Consider the following 18,824-nt stretch of genomic DNA (forward strand, 5'->3'; position numbering starts at 1 on the left):
AAGGTGGATCTAGGAGCCAGAAGCCTCAGGCTTGTCTCAGATGCCCTTCTTCTCATCAGAGGGTCCCAGAGCCTGAATAGCCTAGAGGCATTGGTCCAGCCTGGCCCTGCCCCAGCAGCCTAACAATAACCTACACAGTCAAACTATGTAAAATAGGGAGCTGGGATGGTCAGAGAGACAGCAAGAAGATGCTCCCATGGCAGGGGTGAGTGGACAGGGAAAAGACTGCTGAGGACACAACCCTGCAAAAACCAGCTGAAGAGCCCTAGGCATGATAAATATATTTGGATTCTGTTCCCTCTCCTCCCACCCCCAGCCTTGAGCCAAGTTTCAGAACTCATGGCTCCAACCCTTAACCTTGCTCAGAGGAGCCTGTAATGCTCCAGAGAAGCAGCCAAGGAGATAAGCACAAGTAGATGAAGGTGGAATTTCTTGGGATCCCCATTCTGAGTTGTTCAGGGAGACCCTTGACCTCTAGGCAGCATATTACCATTTCAAAGCATTTTCAAGACAAGCCACAGACTAGAAGAAAAAAATTACAAAGCACATATCCAACAATAGCCTTGTATCTAAAACATATAAAGAACTCTCAAAAATTAATAATAAGAAAACAGACTACCTGATGATTAAACAGACATTTCACCAAAAAGGATATGTGGGAGGCATATCAGCATGTGAAAAGGTGTTCAACATCATTGGTTGATGGTGAGTAGTTAAAAATTTTAAAAAGTACTTTCTTTTTATTTTCTTTCTTTTTTAAAAATATTTTTATTTAGAGAGACAGGAAGGGAGGGAGAAAGGGGGAGAGAAACATCAATGTGTGGTTGCCTCCCACGTGCCACCAACTGGGGACCTGGCCTGCAACCCAGGCATGTGCCCTGAGAATTGAACCGGCAACCCTCTGGTTCGCAGGCCAGCACTCAATCCCCTGAGCCACACTAGCCAGGGCTTAAAAAGTGTTTTCAAGTCCATAATCCCACTTGATCATCTCATCAGTTCTATGAGGTTAGTTGTTGTTGTTGCTATTATTACCATTTTCTATTTTTTAAAAATTGAGGCTCATAGAGTTTAAGTGACTTGCCCAAGGTCAGAACAGATACTCACAACCTAAGGAAATTCTTCCACTTGGGAGATTTCTGCATTCTAAGAATGTTCTAGAAGCCAACATTTAGTATCCAATTGGACAAGGCCACACTTCTCATTTTAAGCAAGGAGAGAAGATCACGTACTGTACACATAGCCCTCACCATCCTGACCAGCCTCATAAGCAGTAGGACCTAATGCAGGCCCTGCCCCTGTGGGTGCCCAGGGAAGTGTGGAGCAAGTAACTGTTGAGTGTCCAATAGCGTGAACTCCTACAGGCTGGGAAAGGCCTGCCCTTGGGAGGTTGAGGTAAAGTAAAGAGACGCTCTCCTTTGGAAAAATAAGAATAGTACTTCCTCATCAAGAGCAATAATGTGGGAGTCAGTAGACTTTTAGTCCAAGGATTACTACACCACATTTATTCCTTTTTTTAAAAGATTTTATTTATTTACTTTTAGAGAGAGGGAAAGGGAGGGTAGCACAGGGGCTGCTGAGGGAGATGGGAAATGGGGCAAGGGTCCCTGGAGGAGTCACCTCAGATAAGTAGAGGTAATGACGAGAGATGAGCAAGCAGGAGCAGGGGATAAACATTTCTTCACCACATGCCTGACCCAAGGGCCGCAGAGTGGGCAACCCATTCAATGTTCCAAGAGACTTGGACCTACGAGACTTGCGCTACATTCCACAATGAGGCAGGAGCATCTGGGAGTCAAATCCAGATCAGCCCCACTTCACTGCACCACCCTTGGGGTTGGGGAGGATTGGAGGGGGTTCTGGATTGATGCTGGGCTCAATCTCAGCCCTGCCTTCTCCATACTTTGTAATGCATCTCTTCCCCTGGAGGGCCCTTTTAGCTTTTGCATTCAGTGAGCTAAATTTTTGTGTTTTGTGGTTCTTGATTTTTAAAAAATTGATCCTGGTTATCAAAGATACCTGGAAAGAGCCAGGTATCTTTGATAACCAGGAGTGGAGGGGTTGGAGGACAGGAGTGACTCGGATGCAGGGGAAGATTTAGAGTTGGGGTCATAACTGAGAAGAAGGCTGGTGTCAGAGGCCTGTACAGTCCTTGCATATGCCTGGTTCCAGCAATTTGTGCCCCAGGCCACCAAGCCAGAACTACAGCAATAACATCTTAGCTGGTGGTTCAGAGCAAAACCACTGTTAAAAGGTACAAGCAGCCAGATTGGAATGAGCAAGAGAGAATTTCTGATCCTTCCTTCCCCATTAGAACAATTTAAAAGGAACCCAGCCCTCAGAAGCAGTTCTTTTCTTTTAATGACAAGTTTCTATGAAATGGACCAACTTTGGGGTTGGGGAACTCAGGCTCCAGCTGGAACTCTCTAAGCTGAACCCCACCGGGAGATAAGAAGAGGAGAAAGAGTCTCGCTTTGCCACCACTGCTTTCCTGTCCTGGCTCAGCCTCTTTTGGAAACACCAGGGCCTCTCCCATGACAGCTCGGTACAGCAGGGGTCCAGGGGCACAGCAGTGAGACACTCCATCTCCAGCCGGGTTATTTAAAGGTGGAGGCTGGACCTTGGCCTTGAGAACTGCACTGCTGGCAAAGGGGCTCAGAATCACACCCTCCCCGAAACTTCAGTAAGTGTCTTCTCTCCCAAACAATCTGAGACACCTCCTTCCTAGTGGTTCGGTGAAATTGTCTGGGTTTGGAAACTAAGAGGCCCAAGCTGGCCTCATCTTAAGAGAGGTAATCACTGAACCAGGGCAATTATTTGTAGCCGGGTCTCACTTAGCTTCTGGTAAGCCCATGGACCTCTGATCAGACTAGTGTTTAAAATGCATAAAATAAACTACATAGGGTTACAAAGGAAACTGATGGTATTATAATACAGTTATCAAAATATTTTAAAAATCAATTCGTGATATAGTAATTAAAAGTGTACTTTGTTCATAGATTCCAATAACCTCCAACTGAGAGTCTGATAAGACCAGAATTTCAAAGCTGAGATGAAGATAAATACTATTTTAAGATGTCTGCAACCACACTAGAAGGAAAGCAGCTGTGGTTTCTGTTGGGGACAAGCCACAGCTGATACTACCATGGTGTGTGGCCTCTGTTCATACCTTAAGGGAAAATGAAAAACAAGTGGTGATAATTTTTTTGTCCCATTTTATGGTTAAAAGCCCTTGCTTTAACCTCTCCTGGCTCTAGTATTGTGTTCCACAAAATGACCCAGCCTTACCTCACAGCCTTAATGTTAGGGGTGTATCAGACAAAAAAAATGCAGAAATGTTTTGTTGTTGGTGGGAGTATACAACTCTGAAGAGTTATTAACTTATTCTAAGTAATTAAGACATGATGTTGCCAAGACATCCAAAATGACATGAGAGAAGCAACCCTCTGTCTCCCTCAGGACCTTCGCCTCAGCCCATACATCAGTCTTGACAAACTGTCCTTGCTTTCTTTCACCTCCAGCACCTAGGGAAGTCCTGGTTTCCACCCTCCATTCCTTCTTGCTTCTCCCTCAGCCAAGTCACAATGCCCAGTGGATACAAAGGCAAATGTGGGGACGATGTGGACCCAATGCTCTTCCTGGCACCTCCTGAAGAGAGGACTGAAGCCATGAACAAGCCCTATGACATCAAGAGGTCCTGCTGGGTCAAAGACGAGAAGGAGGGCTTCATTGCCGGAGAGATCCAGTCTGAATAGGGAGACCAAGCCACTGTGAAGACAGTCACCACCCAGGTGAGTGCGGAATAATCTCCAGGATGAAACTGAACTTGGTAAGTGGCAGACACTCAGGTTCTGTTGTCCACACTTCTGTTCAAGAGGCAGGGTGGCAAAAAGCACAGGTGCCTCTGAGTTCCATGTGCTGGGTTCAAGTTCAGACACAAAGGGACTTAAGCTATGTGGCCCTGGGAAAGACACTTCTCCTCTCTGAGATTTGGCTCTCTCACAATAGAGATTCCACCATGATAGGCCATAAGAAAGTACTTAGTATGCTCTAAAACAGTACATAGGTACAAGGACTTGTCATGAGTTACTCCTCTTTAAAGTCCCAAATGGTTCTCAAGTGGAATCTCTTCTCTAAGAGTGAGAGTGAGCATCCCACCTATCCATTGGTGGATGCACTGTGTGTCCATGGCGGCATGAGGAATGTGAGCAGGGCCTGGAACACTCTGGACAACGTGGGTGAACTCTTCAGTTGCACGAGCAGCAGATTGCAGCTCCTGAGTCCCCTGTGGCCTGGTGGTGGTGTGCTGGAGGTGGCTTGTCCTGGCTTGTGAGGATCCAATGCTAAACATTCAGAATTTGCAGCCAGTTGTTAAACCTTTAGCCATTTGATGTCAGCCATGGTGGAAGTATTTATACCATGGGAATTGACAACTTGTACAAATTAGAGATTTTTTTTTTTCCATACTGATGGTTTACCAGCACACTACTCTCTCTGCTAATCCACACTGTTTAACTATGAGGGGTAACTCGAGAAAGTGAATGGAAAATTTGTTTTATTAAATACGTACCCTGCTGCAGACTACTGATCAGACACTGAACATTGTATTTAATCCTGTTAATAACCTTATGTAATAAGATTTATTGATCCTTCTTTGTAGTAGCATCAATTGATCTTATTTTGCAGTAGGATCAAGACGTTCGGTGACGTGCCCACAGTCACAATGATGAACTCATATTCAAAGCCAGAGCATTTGGCTCACACACCTGTGTCCCCTCTACTTCACCATGCCATCTCTCCATGGTGGGCAGCAAAGGGGGAGTGTGAGGTCAGTCCTTGGTTAGTTTCATGCATAAGAGAAGCCAGAGACATTCCATGATGAGAATTTGCAATAATTGAGCTTTACTTTGCACCCTCTTCTAGGGAAGTGACAGGAGAGAGATGAGGCTATATTGAATTAAAATGGATTTGAACATAAAAGTCAAGCCTAATTCTCAGGAGGAGAATTTTCAGAAGGGTAGAGCATTACAGTGTTTTAAGAAATGATGGACGATAAGAATGGAGCCCTAGAGGCCCCAGTTTGGATGCAATTTAAGGACAATACTTCTGTGAGCATCTGCAGTGGACACATCACCCAGCCAGGTTTGGGACAGAAAAAAATGACTCACTTGCTCCCTAAGATAAAGGCTGGAGCTGAGAGATAAGTGTTTACCTATGGGAGAAGCCCAGAGATCTGGAAACTACTGGAAATGGACTCTGAATAAAGCCTAGCTTGATTAACTAGGAGTGGTGACAATTACCAGGTAGATTTTACAAAACTGTCAAGATATCAAATTATCAGCCAACTCAACTCATAAATTATTAAAAGTCTTAAAATTCAAATGTGTGTTTAAGCCTAACATCTCAGGCTGTAAGCAGCTCAAAGATTTTTTTTTTCTTCTGGATCACATGTCTTAAGCTTTGGCCCCTAATTAGGAAACTTAAGAGTTGGTGCTAGTTTTCATTTGCAGATGAAAAACGGGTGTACAGAAGGGGGAAGGATTTGCCCACCATGCCCAGGAGCTCCAACTCAATGCTGCACATGTACTGCCCAACACTCATTGTTTTTTCTTTGTCTCAGTGTTTGCTTGATTTCAATTTTATCCTTCAAAGTGGTTTTGTGGGGGCAGGTGAATGTCCTTTTTTTTTTTTTTTTTTCCTTTGTTTTTTTAGTGAGAAAGTTCATTACTATTTAGAAACCACCACTAAATCCCAAGGCAGAGAGCCAAGAGTCACAAAGTGTCCCTGGGATCAATGAGAAAGGTCTGGTCAGCTACCAGAATGGACTTGGTAGGAAGAGAAATATAGGCCAGAGGTGCTCTGAATGTAGGGACTTTAAGTTTACAAAGCACTTTTCCATAATTCCATTTAAATTCACATAATTCTCCCAGAAACCAGCCATGTAGGCTATTGAGTCCCTACTTCAGAAAATAGGCAGTTGGGGCTCATATGATCTCAGAAGTCCCTCCTGTCCCCAAGTTGCACAGAGGGCGTGGATGGACCAGGGTTTGGGCCCACTGGATGCCTGACTCTAGCTCCTTCCAGGACAGTGTGTGTGTGGTAACTGGTGCCGGATGCTGCTGTGGCTGTGACAGTACTATTCCCTAATTCATATGCTATGTCTTCACATCTCCTCCAGGCTCCCACGGTGAAGAAGGATGACATCCAGCAGATGAACCCACCCAAATTCTACCAAGCCAGTGACATGGCAGACATGACCTTCTTGAATGAGGCCAGTGTCCTGGACAATCTGTGCCAACGCTACATCAACATGAGAATCTATATGAGTGCCCAGGGCTGGGGGTGAGAAGGAAGTGAGCACTGCAGATCTTCTGCCCCTCTCCTGATGGGAGGGGCCGCTACTCTACCTCTCCCAGCAACCAATGCACATTATGATCCAGACAAGGGCACAGGGACCATGTTTTGGACCCATTAGAACCCCTACTCCAAGCTTTTGACATCTCAGTGATGGCACCATCTCCACAGGAAGCTGAAATACCTTTTACTGAAGCTGTCACCCAGAAGTCTTCCTCACCACCCCACTCCTGCCAAGTCCACAATCAAAATATCATTTTCCCTTAAGTGATGTTATATGGCTCAATCAAAAGTCCCTCCCTGTCCATCCATCCATCTATCCAGCCATTCATTTACCTATACTTCCTTCTTCCCTTCTTTTCTTCCTCATTTTTCTTCCCTTCTTCCTTCATTCTATCCACCCATCTAATCATTCATTCAACAAACATTGTGCACTATGGTAGGATGAGCAAAGTAGGTTACCATCAGCCCCCTGACCACCTTGGAAATCCCAAGACAAAAGTATGGTTTCCCAAAAGTGCTGGTGGCTATATTCAGAATGGGATATAAGGAAGTTTAGGTGTTTGCCCCTCTAGATGTCTTTACTAAAACAGAAAGATGTTTATCTGGTGGGAGTAAGTGAGGTGGGGCCTGCCTTCAAGGTCAGGGGCCTCTGGTGGTTTCCAGTGATTTGTGGTAACAGCCAAGATGGATGCTGCATGCTTCCTTCCCTCAACCTACTTCAATACTACATTAGTTCCAGATTTAAGCCCCCAGCAGCACCATCGCCCCAGGCCATGCTGAAAGATCTCTAGAAAGTTCTTGGAAATACTTGCGGGGCCTGAATATCTTAAGGATATTTGCTGGGCCTGGAGGCTAGTGAGGCCATCATTGGACTTCAAATCTGGGAAGAACCACATTCTCCTTGGCTGAGCCTGGAACTGTGCCTGAGAATGTCTGTGTGGGCTTGATGGCCAAGCTCAGGGCTGGGGCTTACTCAGGGTCACTCTGCAACCAAGTCCTTGCTTCCCATAGGTGGCCACGCCATGTCTTTGGGCTAAGGGACTGTAGGTTGGCTCTATGAAGTATGACCTAAGGGGCCAGGACAAGGAGTCTCCTCTTAAAGCACCTTGGCTGCTGGTTGAATGACTGACAGGCAGAGGCTGCTCTACAGCTCCAGCTTCTTCCCTTACATGTCCCCCTATAAGAGAAGGTGGGGAAACTCTCCTTTCATTCTGACCAAAACAGGGATATGACTGGTTTCCAGGATGCTGTCTGCACACCCCAACACCCCCACTGACATACGGCTGGAGGATTCAATGGCTGGAGTCCCAGGATGAGACACTGTATATCATACTTTCAACTCAGTAAGAATCCTTGTAAAACTTAACATATCACTGCTATGTTAAAGAGAAGCTGGGACTGGCAGGGGGTGGGGAGGGTGGTGGGGGAGCAGTAGTCCCACTTGGACCAAAGAGGAAGGTCTTAAAGTTGAACTGTGAAGAGGCACAGAGTAGGGACAGCAGGTCAATATGAGTGTCCAGTGAGAAGAAGAGAAGGTCTGGAACCCAGGGCTGCAGCCATTTTCTGCTCTCACTTATTCTCTGCTCACATAAGTGCTTGTACTGTCTCATTGGTTTTTCTGATTTTTTTTTATGGAATGATTTTCTTACAAAATTGCTGTGGCATAAGAAGAGAAGCTGATGTCTCTTTTTAAGAGTAGATCAAACCCAGCTGCTCACTGGTAGGGGATCATGCCCACACTTGAGCACTGCACAGCTGTTAAACCCCAGAAATCTCTCTGTGAACTCTCATGGAAAAATCTCCCAGATATATTAAGTGGAGAAAGAAATACATAAAACTGTATTATAAAATACTATCTTTAGTTTTAAAAACAAGGTGGCACATAAGAATGTGTCTCTGAATTTATTTGTATATGCATCAGAAACAGTGAAAGTGGGTATTAGACAGTACTTACCCGTGGGAGGAGGGGGCAAACACTGAGCAGGTGGGGGAACTTTTGCTACATGTTTCTCCATGCAGTGTCTGTATTATCTATTTGAATAATTAAACCAAAGGAAAATGAAACATATATTAAAGAGAAGACTTATTTTGCTTACTGAATAAAGACTCAGAATTTGCACCCAGAGAGAACACCTCTCTCTCTCTCCAGGCTGGCAGTGACCTCCAGCCAGGCTGCTCTGTGACACACTGGAGTCCAGAGGGAGGGAGACAGCAGAAGGAAGGGCCAGCTAACCATCTTCTTTCTCTCCCACCAGACCTACTTGGGCTTATTCTGCATGACAGTCAATTCCTATAGGTGGCTGCCCATCTACAGGTCCCAAGTGGCCAACATGTACAAAGGCCAGAAGCGCACAGAGATGCCAACCCACCTCTTCTCCATCTCAGACAATGCCTACCATGACATGCTCATGGGTGCGTGGCGGGGGGAGGGTTGCTGGGGCTCTCGTGGTGGGTGACAGATGCTCCAAATGCATGAGAACTATGTGCTACACAATCCCAGTCCTAACCGTGGACCACCTGTTGTAATTTTTTGCTAAATGTTGAGCAGCAACAGCATGTAATATTAATACCAGGTACCAGTGCTCAGCGAGTGCACTAGGCACTTGCTAAATACCAGCCCTACCTCATGCCCCATCTCATTCAAGCATCACAAAATGCCAGGATGCCAAGTTAAGTAACCTGCCCAGAACTCAAGTCAACATTTAACCATTCCCTATATGATCTCTGCCATATAGTACAGAGACCCCATGAAGTGATTTTTATTATCATTTCTCTTTATTTTGCTTATGATTGGGCAGCTTTATGGGACAGGCTGGTAGAAACAGGTGGCTGGTCAATTCTTGGCCCTTTCTGCAAAGATGTTTGATGCAGACAGGCATGTCACCGCGGACCCCACAGGATCCTGGGTTTTCAGACTCACTTGGCTTCTGCGACCACTCTCCAAGTTGGGTGGGATGCAGGAAGACTCAGACTACTTGGTAAAGATGATATCAAATGTCTAGTTTCTAAGTGTTTCCTAATTGCATTTTCCAATTGCTGTTTTCTTTCTGGCAGATCGTGAAAAATCAGTCTATGCTAATCATGTAAGTGCCCCTTCTGTCCCTCAGTCTATATACATAAAATTAAGTCTGTATCTTACATGTGTAAATAAGCCCTCTTAAATTTGTTGGTGGGACCTTGTATAGAAATATGTAGGGAGCAAGTGGGCTTAGCAGGACTAGTAAATCTGCACCTGGTAAACTAAGGGGAGCCTCCGTGTCCCTAAGCCCCCCACCTGCCTGTCACAGCTAAAGGGTGAAATGTGATCACACTCTGCCTGCACTTTTTATTGCTCCACTTCTCTGTTGCCACTCCTGTCTTTGTGATTCACTTCTCTGCTCCCGTTTTCCACCCAGAGTGGAGAATCTGGTGCTGGCAAGACCAAGAACACGGAGAAGATCATTCAGTACTTTGCCAACATCGGAGGAACTGGCAAACAGTTCTCGGATTCGAAGGTAGGACTGCACAGGTTCAGGTCTGCAATTCTCAGCCCGTCCCATCTTTGGGCCCACATGGCAGCACCCTTGTGACCCTCCCAGCTGCTCTGTGGGTTAGAGCCATTGGCATTTTACAGACAAGAAGACTGAGGCTTGGAGAGAGGCAACTTGGGTGTGGTCACACAGGGAGAAGGTGGCTGCAGACCCAGGTCTCCTCCCCTGGGATGAATTCTGCTGCTCAGGCCATATCTCTCACATAGGGTGCAAAAGAGCATTAGCTGTGCCAGTGGCAGTGGTCAAAAGCTAACAAAAAAAAAAAGGAAGGTTGGTATAGAGACCAGGGAAGCATGTTCAGCTTGCTCAGGGGTCTCCACCAAGAACGAAGTGAGAAAACAACAGCTAAGAATCAAGGCCTATGATCGGCCAGGCGCCCCTCCAATGTCAGGGGCTGCAGGGGGACAGTCATCAGGCAGTGGCCCTCCTCCCAGGTCCCCTCCAGCCCCAATTTCCTGGCCTCCCAACCTGTTCCCCTCCTGGTTCCTAGCACATAAACCACTGTCACTTGAAAGCCTTGGGTCCCCAGGCAGTAGCCCACAGGCCACCCCACCTGGTGTTTCTCTCTGGGGCAGGGGTCCCTGGAGGATCAGATCATCTAGGCAAACCCTGTACTGGAGGCTTTTGGGAATGCCAAGACCACCAGGAACAACAACTCCTCTCACTTTGTAAGTGTGAGCAGCAGCAACAGTGGGCCCTGGGGGTGGCGGGACAAGTATCCTCACCCCATTCCAGGTAAGTAAATTGGGGCTGATTTAAACACACCAATGGGATTAGGCAAGTCACAGCATCTTCTTCCTAGAGATTTTTATGTCAGGCTCTTTTATGTACAGAGTTTGTGTCAGTACGTAAATCAAGGGGCTTAAACAGAAACTTACAAAGTCAGACCAGGGAGCCAGAGATTTGTAATGTCTGGAAGCTGCGGACCCTCTTCCCAATCCTACAGGTTACCCCACAGACCCAAGATTGAGCTCCAAAATCTATTCCCTTCCTCTGCCCATCTGCATGGACACCAACAACTCAGAATACAGCCATATCTGACCCAGTTATACTCCCAACACGCCATCTGAAGGCAGGGGCAGCCAATGAGTGACTGCAGCCAAGCCTGGGCCATGTGTTGCTCTAGAATTACATGCACGCTACTTCACAACCCTCCTTTCTCCTCCCTGCTCAGGGCAACTTCATCCAGGTCCACTTTGGAACCACAGGCAAACTGGCTGGAGCCGACATCGAGAGCTGTGAGTCAGGCCCTTTCGGAGGGTTCTTCCAGGCAGGACCAGCTCCATAATGTGTGGGGGCCCCCTCATTATATTAGAAATTTCAAAACAGCAACAGAGGAACAATACATCAAGCGGGGACCATCCTGAGCATAGCTTGTCTCCCGCCATCTGCAGGCAGGGCCCCCTGAAGCTGTGTGTCTGGGGGAGAGGGAGGAACGAATCCATGACTGGCTTTGTGGAGAGAAACCCTGTACTCTAGGCAGAATGGACTGAACTGACAGGCATTTTGCTTATCCTTTTCCAGATAGCTAAGAGAAATCTCCTGTCATCTCACAGCAGGCAGCTGAGAGGGGCTACCACATTTTCTACCAGATTCTCTCTAACAGGAAGCCTGAACTTGCTGGTAAAGATCTTAATGTCTGTCTGCCTGCAGGCCCCTTAACTCACTGTTCCTTTTTATTCAATAACAAAAAATTTCCCATGTGTGGAGTCTGTCATTCTGCCTGAATCCCATTAGTTTAGAGTTATGTAAGTAGGTTACAGGAAACCTTCTCAAAGCTGCACTCACATCTCATATTCACAACAGCCTTATGGGGCTTAACTCCATTGTTGGCCTATTTCACAGATAGGGCTTTGGGATGCCTGCAACTCATGACTAAAACGCAGCCCTGGGATATGGAGCTTTAGACCTCCTGTGTCTTGGACCTGCTGCCTCTGCGCCCAATGCTCAGACAGCAGCAGAGAGGTCAGCCAAGGACCATGATAAGCCCCGCCACCGCTTCCCAGTGTAGTGACAACAGGCTGCCCTCTGGGGGACACAGCTCACACTGAGGGCACTGCTTGGCCATCAGAGTGCTCTCATCCAATCAGCTGGGTGCCCTTGGCAGACCTGCACAGGATGTAAGCAGGGAGGAGTAGGATTGGGATGAAGACCCAATCTTCTATATACACACGTCCTGACCCAGCCAGAGACTAGGGCATCGGACACCATCCCCAGTCACAACTGGGCTTTATTTGTGTTCAACAGTGTACTTTTTTTTTTTAATGTTTTTTATTGATTATATTGTTACAACAGTTCCAATTTTCTCCCCCTTGCTCCCCTCCACCCAGCACCCCCCTCCCCCAGAAATCCCCCCCAAGTCCATACCCCTGGTTCGTAAAAATTAACTATCCCCCCCGCCTCAAATATTAGGACCCTTTGTAATCTTGTAAAGGACAATGGACGAAGGTCTCGAGCTCCTCTAGCTGCTTCAAGCTGGACATGGTCGTCGTCCTACCTACTCTTGGGTCCAGAAAACCCTAATAAGAGTGGGGGTGTGGAGGGGAGGGTGGCCTTCCCACATGGGGAAGGATCGTGCAGACTCCAGGTCAGTTGGCTGTCTCCGGTCAACGGCGTGCTTGGTTTAACAGGCTGGTGTCCTTGTTGTGTTCTGGGGGCAACAGATTTGGGGAAAAGGGTTAAAAGACATCATTCAATCCATAACTACTAGATGACAAAAGGCAGGGATTAATTTTTCAATGTTCCATATTAGGGAAAAAAAGGGGGGGGGCTTCTTTGTAAGAAGGTGTGCTAGGCACATCTCACCTGTCCAAAACCCTTTTGCCCATTATACTTAGTTTGGGCTGAGGTAAATAGTTTAGGTTTTCCCCCTCTCAGACCTCTGGGCCTTTTCTGTCCAAGCCATTAGGATAGCAAAGAGAAACCAGTTTTAGTGTACTTTTAATTAATGGAAACCAATTTCCTGGTTTCTCTGAAGTAGCAGCTGATCTGGTAGCTATGGACTTGCTCTGACATTAGGCACTAATCAGGACAACTGAATGGTGGTGGCCCTTTTGGATGGAACTAAGGCTCTCCTGTTTACCACACTCCTCACCAAGCCCTTTTGCCTTTCTGGTGCAGCATGGCAGCCTCCACTTATCTTCATTCTGGAGCTGTAGTTTTTCTTGCTAGTAGAAAGGAAAGGAAAGACAAGTATTTCTTGCACCCACGTCTCTTCCAAAAGTGAAAAAACAAAGACCAAGGAGGACATACATTTGAAGAAAAATAAAAGTGAGAATATTTCTTTATGAAAGCAACAGTGTTCCATACATACTATATGAAGTGATTATTACTGCCCACTGCTATCATTTGTTACGTTCTGCCTTAGAGTCTGACCTGCTCTTTACCAGAGACAGGAAGGAGAAAGATATGAATTCATTTATTCCAAAAATATCTATTTGGTGTCTACTAGATGCCATGTACTCGGCCAAGTAACAGAGGACACAATCAAGTCCCTGAGGCACTCTTGCCATTCTCAAACTCCTCATGTGACCCTGTTCAAGTTCCTCCATGACTCTGGATGATCCCACAGGGAAGGAACCATGTCTTATTCAGCTCTGTAACCCCCAGTGTCTACCATCACTCCTGGCATATGAGAGGCATTTAGAAATATTGGTTAAAAATGAAAGGGAAGAGCCATGGCTGGTGTGGCTCAGTGGATTGAGCATCGGCCTGCAAACGAAAGGGTCGCTGGTTTGATCTCTAGTCAGGGCACACTCCTTGGTTGCAGGCCAGGTCCCCGGTTGGGAGTGTGCAAGAGGCAACCATACATTGATGTTTCTCTCTTTCTCTTTCTCCCTCCCTCCCCCTCTCTCTAAAAATCAACAAATAAAATCTTTTTTAAAAAAATGAAAGGGAAGAAACACATGTGTCACCACATGCTGTTAACTCGCTTTCCTGCTCTTGGCAGAGAATTTGCTGCTGGTCCCCAACCCTAAAGAGTACCACTGGGTGAGCCAGGGCGTCACCATGGTGGAGAACATGGACCATGGGGAAGAGCTGCAGATCACAGATGTAAGTGGATGGGAATGGCTGGTGAAAGACAAAGAGAGTCCAGAGGGAAACTTTGGAGGCCTGCATGCACTACCATCAGAATTGGGGTAGGGAAGTCCCCCTAAGTGTTGTCAGGCAGCAGCCCAGATTCTTCCCTGGATATTTCTGGGGTTGCAGTTAGCATTTTCCTCAAGCCTATCATAGCAAGCAGAGTTTCTCTTTGCAGTGTTGAACTAGAATTGCATAGAGAACCCCAAAGATTCCATCATGAACTAGAATTCCATAGGGACTTAAAGAGGCCATGTACTACATACACTTTCTTTTAATCCTCACCCAAGGACACACTTACTGATTTTAGAGAGAGGGGCAGGAAGGGAGAGAGAGGGAGAGAAACATCAATGTGATGAGAGAAGCATGGATCAGTTGCCTCTAGTATGCACCCTGACCAGGGACTGAACCCACAACCTAGACATGTGCCCTAACCAGGTATCAAACCCATGATCTTTTGGTTTACATAACAATGCTCCAACCAACTGAGCCACACCACCAAGGCTATTCCACACATTTGTTTCTCCTTTCCAGTCCAGCTAGACATTCCTATTATACCGTCTCTTTCTCCCGTGCTTATGGCACTGAGCACCTGTGATTTCTGTTAGGAGTGTTTGTGTAATCTCTCCTGTTTGACAATACAATTGATTCCTGATACATCTCTGCCTTCTCTTCTCCCAATACCTAGCGTGAAACCTTAACAATAATGATGGTGATAATGATACTACTCCTCAGTTATTATGTGTCAAGCACTGGACGAAACATTTATTCATCATTCTGATTTATCCTTATGATCACCTCCTATTGTCATTTTGCAGATGACTAAACAGAGGCCAGAGAGGTTAAACAAATACAGTGACTATATTGTAGAGCATCTACTCTGGGCTCCTTGGAGAAGAACAGACCTCGCTGATCAGGGTGTGTCTGATCTCCAAAGTCCACACCATGGTGCAGTGGCAGTGTTGTGGCCTCCACTCTGGAATGAGAAGCCAGAAAGTTCTTGGCTTTCTCCTCCCTGTGGCCTTGCAGGTTTCCTTTGACGTATCAGGTTTCAGTGCCCAGGAGATGGGCGTTTATAAGCTGAATGGAGGCTTCATGCACTTTGGCAACATGAAGTTCAAGCAGAAGCCCATAGAGGAGCAAGCTGAAGTGACACCACCGAGGGTTGGTGTTGGGCTGGAGCCAGTCAGGGAGGACGCAGCCAGTGGCAGGGCTGCACTGCTCTCCAGAGCTTCGTGCACATGTCAGAGACATGCTGTAAACCAAGAATGTTCCATGGATGTCCAGACAATGATGTTCTCAAAGAGACATGACAGGGAATCAGAGACATGATTTTGGTTTCTATACTCTAATTTGCCTCTTGACCTTAAGGGAGTGTGAAGACCATCTCAGACCTCTGTTTTCTCCTTGGCAACATGGGATCTTCTCCACCCTCCCCTCACCTAAGGAGACTGTAATAAGTTTCTCAGGGCACCACCTTTCTTTCACTCACCTGTTTTTTTCCATCCCTACTCAGTGGCTGACAAAGTCGCCCATCTCATGGGTCTCAGTTCCAGGGAACTCCAGAAGGACATCACCAGGCCTTGGGCCAAAGTAGGCAATGAGTTAGTGCAAAAGAGCCAGAACATGGAACAATACAACAACTCCACTGGGACACTGGGCAAGGCTGTCTACGACAAGACGTTCAAGTAGCGGTGGTCAGGATCAACAAGACCTTGGACACCAAGATGCAGAGGCAGTTCTTCATCGGGGTGCTGGATATTGCCAACTTTGAGATCTTTGAGGTGTGCCTGGCCTTGCCTTTCATTTCTGCTTTGGGGTGGCCACCCTCCTTTTATAAATTACTTTTCACCACTGTTCTCTTGTTTCTTACCTTGGACCTGGGATAGGCCAATTTTAGTTTGCTTCTGGGTTCCTGACTCTTGGCCTCCAGAAAGTATCATCTTCATTTGCCTAGTCATAAAAAATGATAATGTATAGAGTGAGTGGTGTGCTGGAGCTGACCTGTACTGGCTCACAAGAGCTGATGGTTAGATTTTCTGACATCATATTGATCCATGGCCCTGATGTGAGTATTTATATGGAAATTGGCCCGCACTACAAATCAGGCTTTTTCTTTTTTGAGAGAGAGCTGATTTACCAGCACCACGTTAGTGGCTTCCCACTTCTTGCCCACAGAAATGAGACTCAGCTCTAATCACAAGACTAATGTTGTATGTCAGGAAGATTTTACCCAGATAATTGGAAGCAGCATGATTAAGAGTCAATAGACTGGTTATGAACTCAAGCTGGCCATCCACTAGTTGAGTGGCCTTAGGAAACTGTCTACCCCTGTCTGAGCCTCAGTTTTCTCAACTCTAAAAGGAACAGACTGGAGAAGATGATCTCTAAGGTCCACTTCAGCTCTGCTATCCTGTTATTCTAAGATTTCTACTAGTCACAGATGGATTTGTTTAAACAGCTTAGCCCAATTTCTTTTAGGTTCTCAAAGGCTAATTTGGCTGCTGTCTACAATAGAATAATTTAATTTCATAGGTACAGGAGTCTTAGAATTTCCAAATTCTGCTCTCTGGAGTCCTAGACAGCCATGGGCAGTCAGCAGGAGTGGGACTAGGGAAGAAGGAAGATGCCCTGTGCCAACAACAGTGTGTGCAACAAACAAACAGGGATCAAATGCCAGCTCAGCCATTTCCAAGCTGTGTGTGCCTCCATCCCCCATCTATAAATGGGAACACTAACCATTCTTTCCCTGTAAGGTTTTTGAGCAGATACAACCTAGCCCAGAGTCAGATGCATGCATATGCTCCATGAATATTGCTCTGTGATTTCAGTGGCACCTCTACTTGAACTCGTTGTTCATATGAGGCTTCAGCATGGGGTTTCATTCAGACAAAGTAGTCTCTGACTTTAAAAAGGGGGTCTTATAAATCTCTTAAACCCGTTCATTCTACAGGTGAGGAACTACAAAAACTACACAGAGAGAGAATTGTCCAAAGGTGCAACAAGTGTCAAATCCATAAAACATCTCAAATAATTTCCATATCTGGAAAGAAAATGGTTCTTTCTATGAAGATTCTTGTTAACCACATAGGGCCAGAGTCTGGCTGCCTAGACTTTGTTCCCGGAAGCAGCACTGTGTGGCCAGAGCACATGCCCAAGCTTCTCTGTCTTTGCAGGGAGGGTAATGGAGAAGGGCTTCTCACAGGGCTGAGGGGGCCACTGATGAGATGGTCAGTATTAAGGCATTTGGAACAGTGTCTGACATGGGTTGGCCCTCAGCAGATTTAAGCTCTGCTGTGGCTCATCATTTGGTCCTGGGAGAGGTTCAATCAATGCCTAGGCTGAGACCCCTCTTTCTGTCCTCCTGCTGCAGTTCAACAGCTTTGAGCAGCTGTACATCACCTTCACCAATGAGAAGCTTGCAGCAGTTCTTCAACCATCACATGTTCATGCTGGAGTAGGAGTACAAGAGGGAGGGCATCGAATGGGTCTTCATAGACTTTGGCCTTGACCTTCAGGCCTGCATTGACCTCCTGGGAAAGGTAACCTCCTTCTTGAAGGAGGGGCTTGGAGAGAGGCTGGGGCCCTGACCAAGGCTCCCATCAGGAGGGAATTTCACTGGGGTCTGCAGGGAGGCGGCACCTGGATTCGGGGCAGTCAGCAACACTGCTGATGACTTTGTTTGGTATGACCTCTACTTCTTCTCTGAAAAATGGGTACAACAGTGACTGTGGTGACCATGGTTAGTTAGACTGTTGGATGCCTTAACTCATTGAATCATCATAAGCTACCATATGTAGGGGATAAATTAGGATAACCATTTCAAAGATGGAAACACTGAGGCACAGAGAAGGGAAGTCACTTGTCCAAGGTCATATGACCTGTGAGTGGCAGAGTCAGGCTCTAACCCAGGCAATCTAATAGTCTCCCCTGTCATCACACCATAGGGATTTTGGCGTTTTAGCAAATGGCCTAGTTCAAGAACAGATATTGTTTGTCTAAATGCAGAAAAGGGATAGAAAGAGGACATTAATGGAACAGATGACCAAATGTGAACAAAGTGTGTTCATAGTATTACACCTGACTTTTGTTATTGTACAGAGCAAAATATATTAACATTTGGAGGAGTTGGAAAAGGGTATATAGGAATACTTTACATTATTTTTGCAAGCCTGAAATTTTGTCCAAGTGAAAAGTTTAAAAAAAATTGAAAAAGAAAGAGCATGTCTTATCTCCTAGGCCAGCAATTTTCAACCAGTGTGCCACAAGAATTTTTAAAACATGCAATATCTGACTATTTGGTCAGGGGAACTGACTTCTTTTCCCTTAGACTGTCAAATGAAAATGACAATGGCCAACACAATAGCCATCCAGTGTGAATGAATCAAAATTATATTTATCTTTTGGTCAGATCAGCAAAAAATATATTTTTGGTGTGCCACAGAAGTTTAGTAATTAGTTTGGGTGCCATGAGATGAAAAAGGTTGAAAATTGCTGTCTTAGGCTCATTCTTTGGCCTATCATATGAATCTATCATCAAGATAACCAGAGGTCTCCAATGTGGTCTCAGCTTGAACACCCAGGAAAACAAGAGTCTCCAAAATCAGGCTGCCTGCATGATTCACTCATCCCCCAACACCTACAAGTATATCCCTGTACAGCTGTCACAGAGCCTGGAACACTCTCATGCTTGAGCTTGGGGTTAACCATTACCCTCTTCCAGAAGTCTTCTTTAAAAATCCAGACCCTCAACACTTCTGGCCAAGATGGAGGCTTAGACTGACACTCTCTGTCTCCCTCCACAACTAAGAAGGAATACAACTACCTCAAAACCAAAAATAACAAGAAATTCCAGAAAAT

This window comes from Furipterus horrens, unplaced genomic scaffold (assembly GCF_987537825.1).
Source record: "Furipterus horrens unplaced genomic scaffold, mFurHor1.1.pri manual_scaffold_5, whole genome shotgun sequence".
Taxonomy (NCBI): Eukaryota; Metazoa; Chordata; class Mammalia; order Chiroptera; family Furipteridae; genus Furipterus; species Furipterus horrens.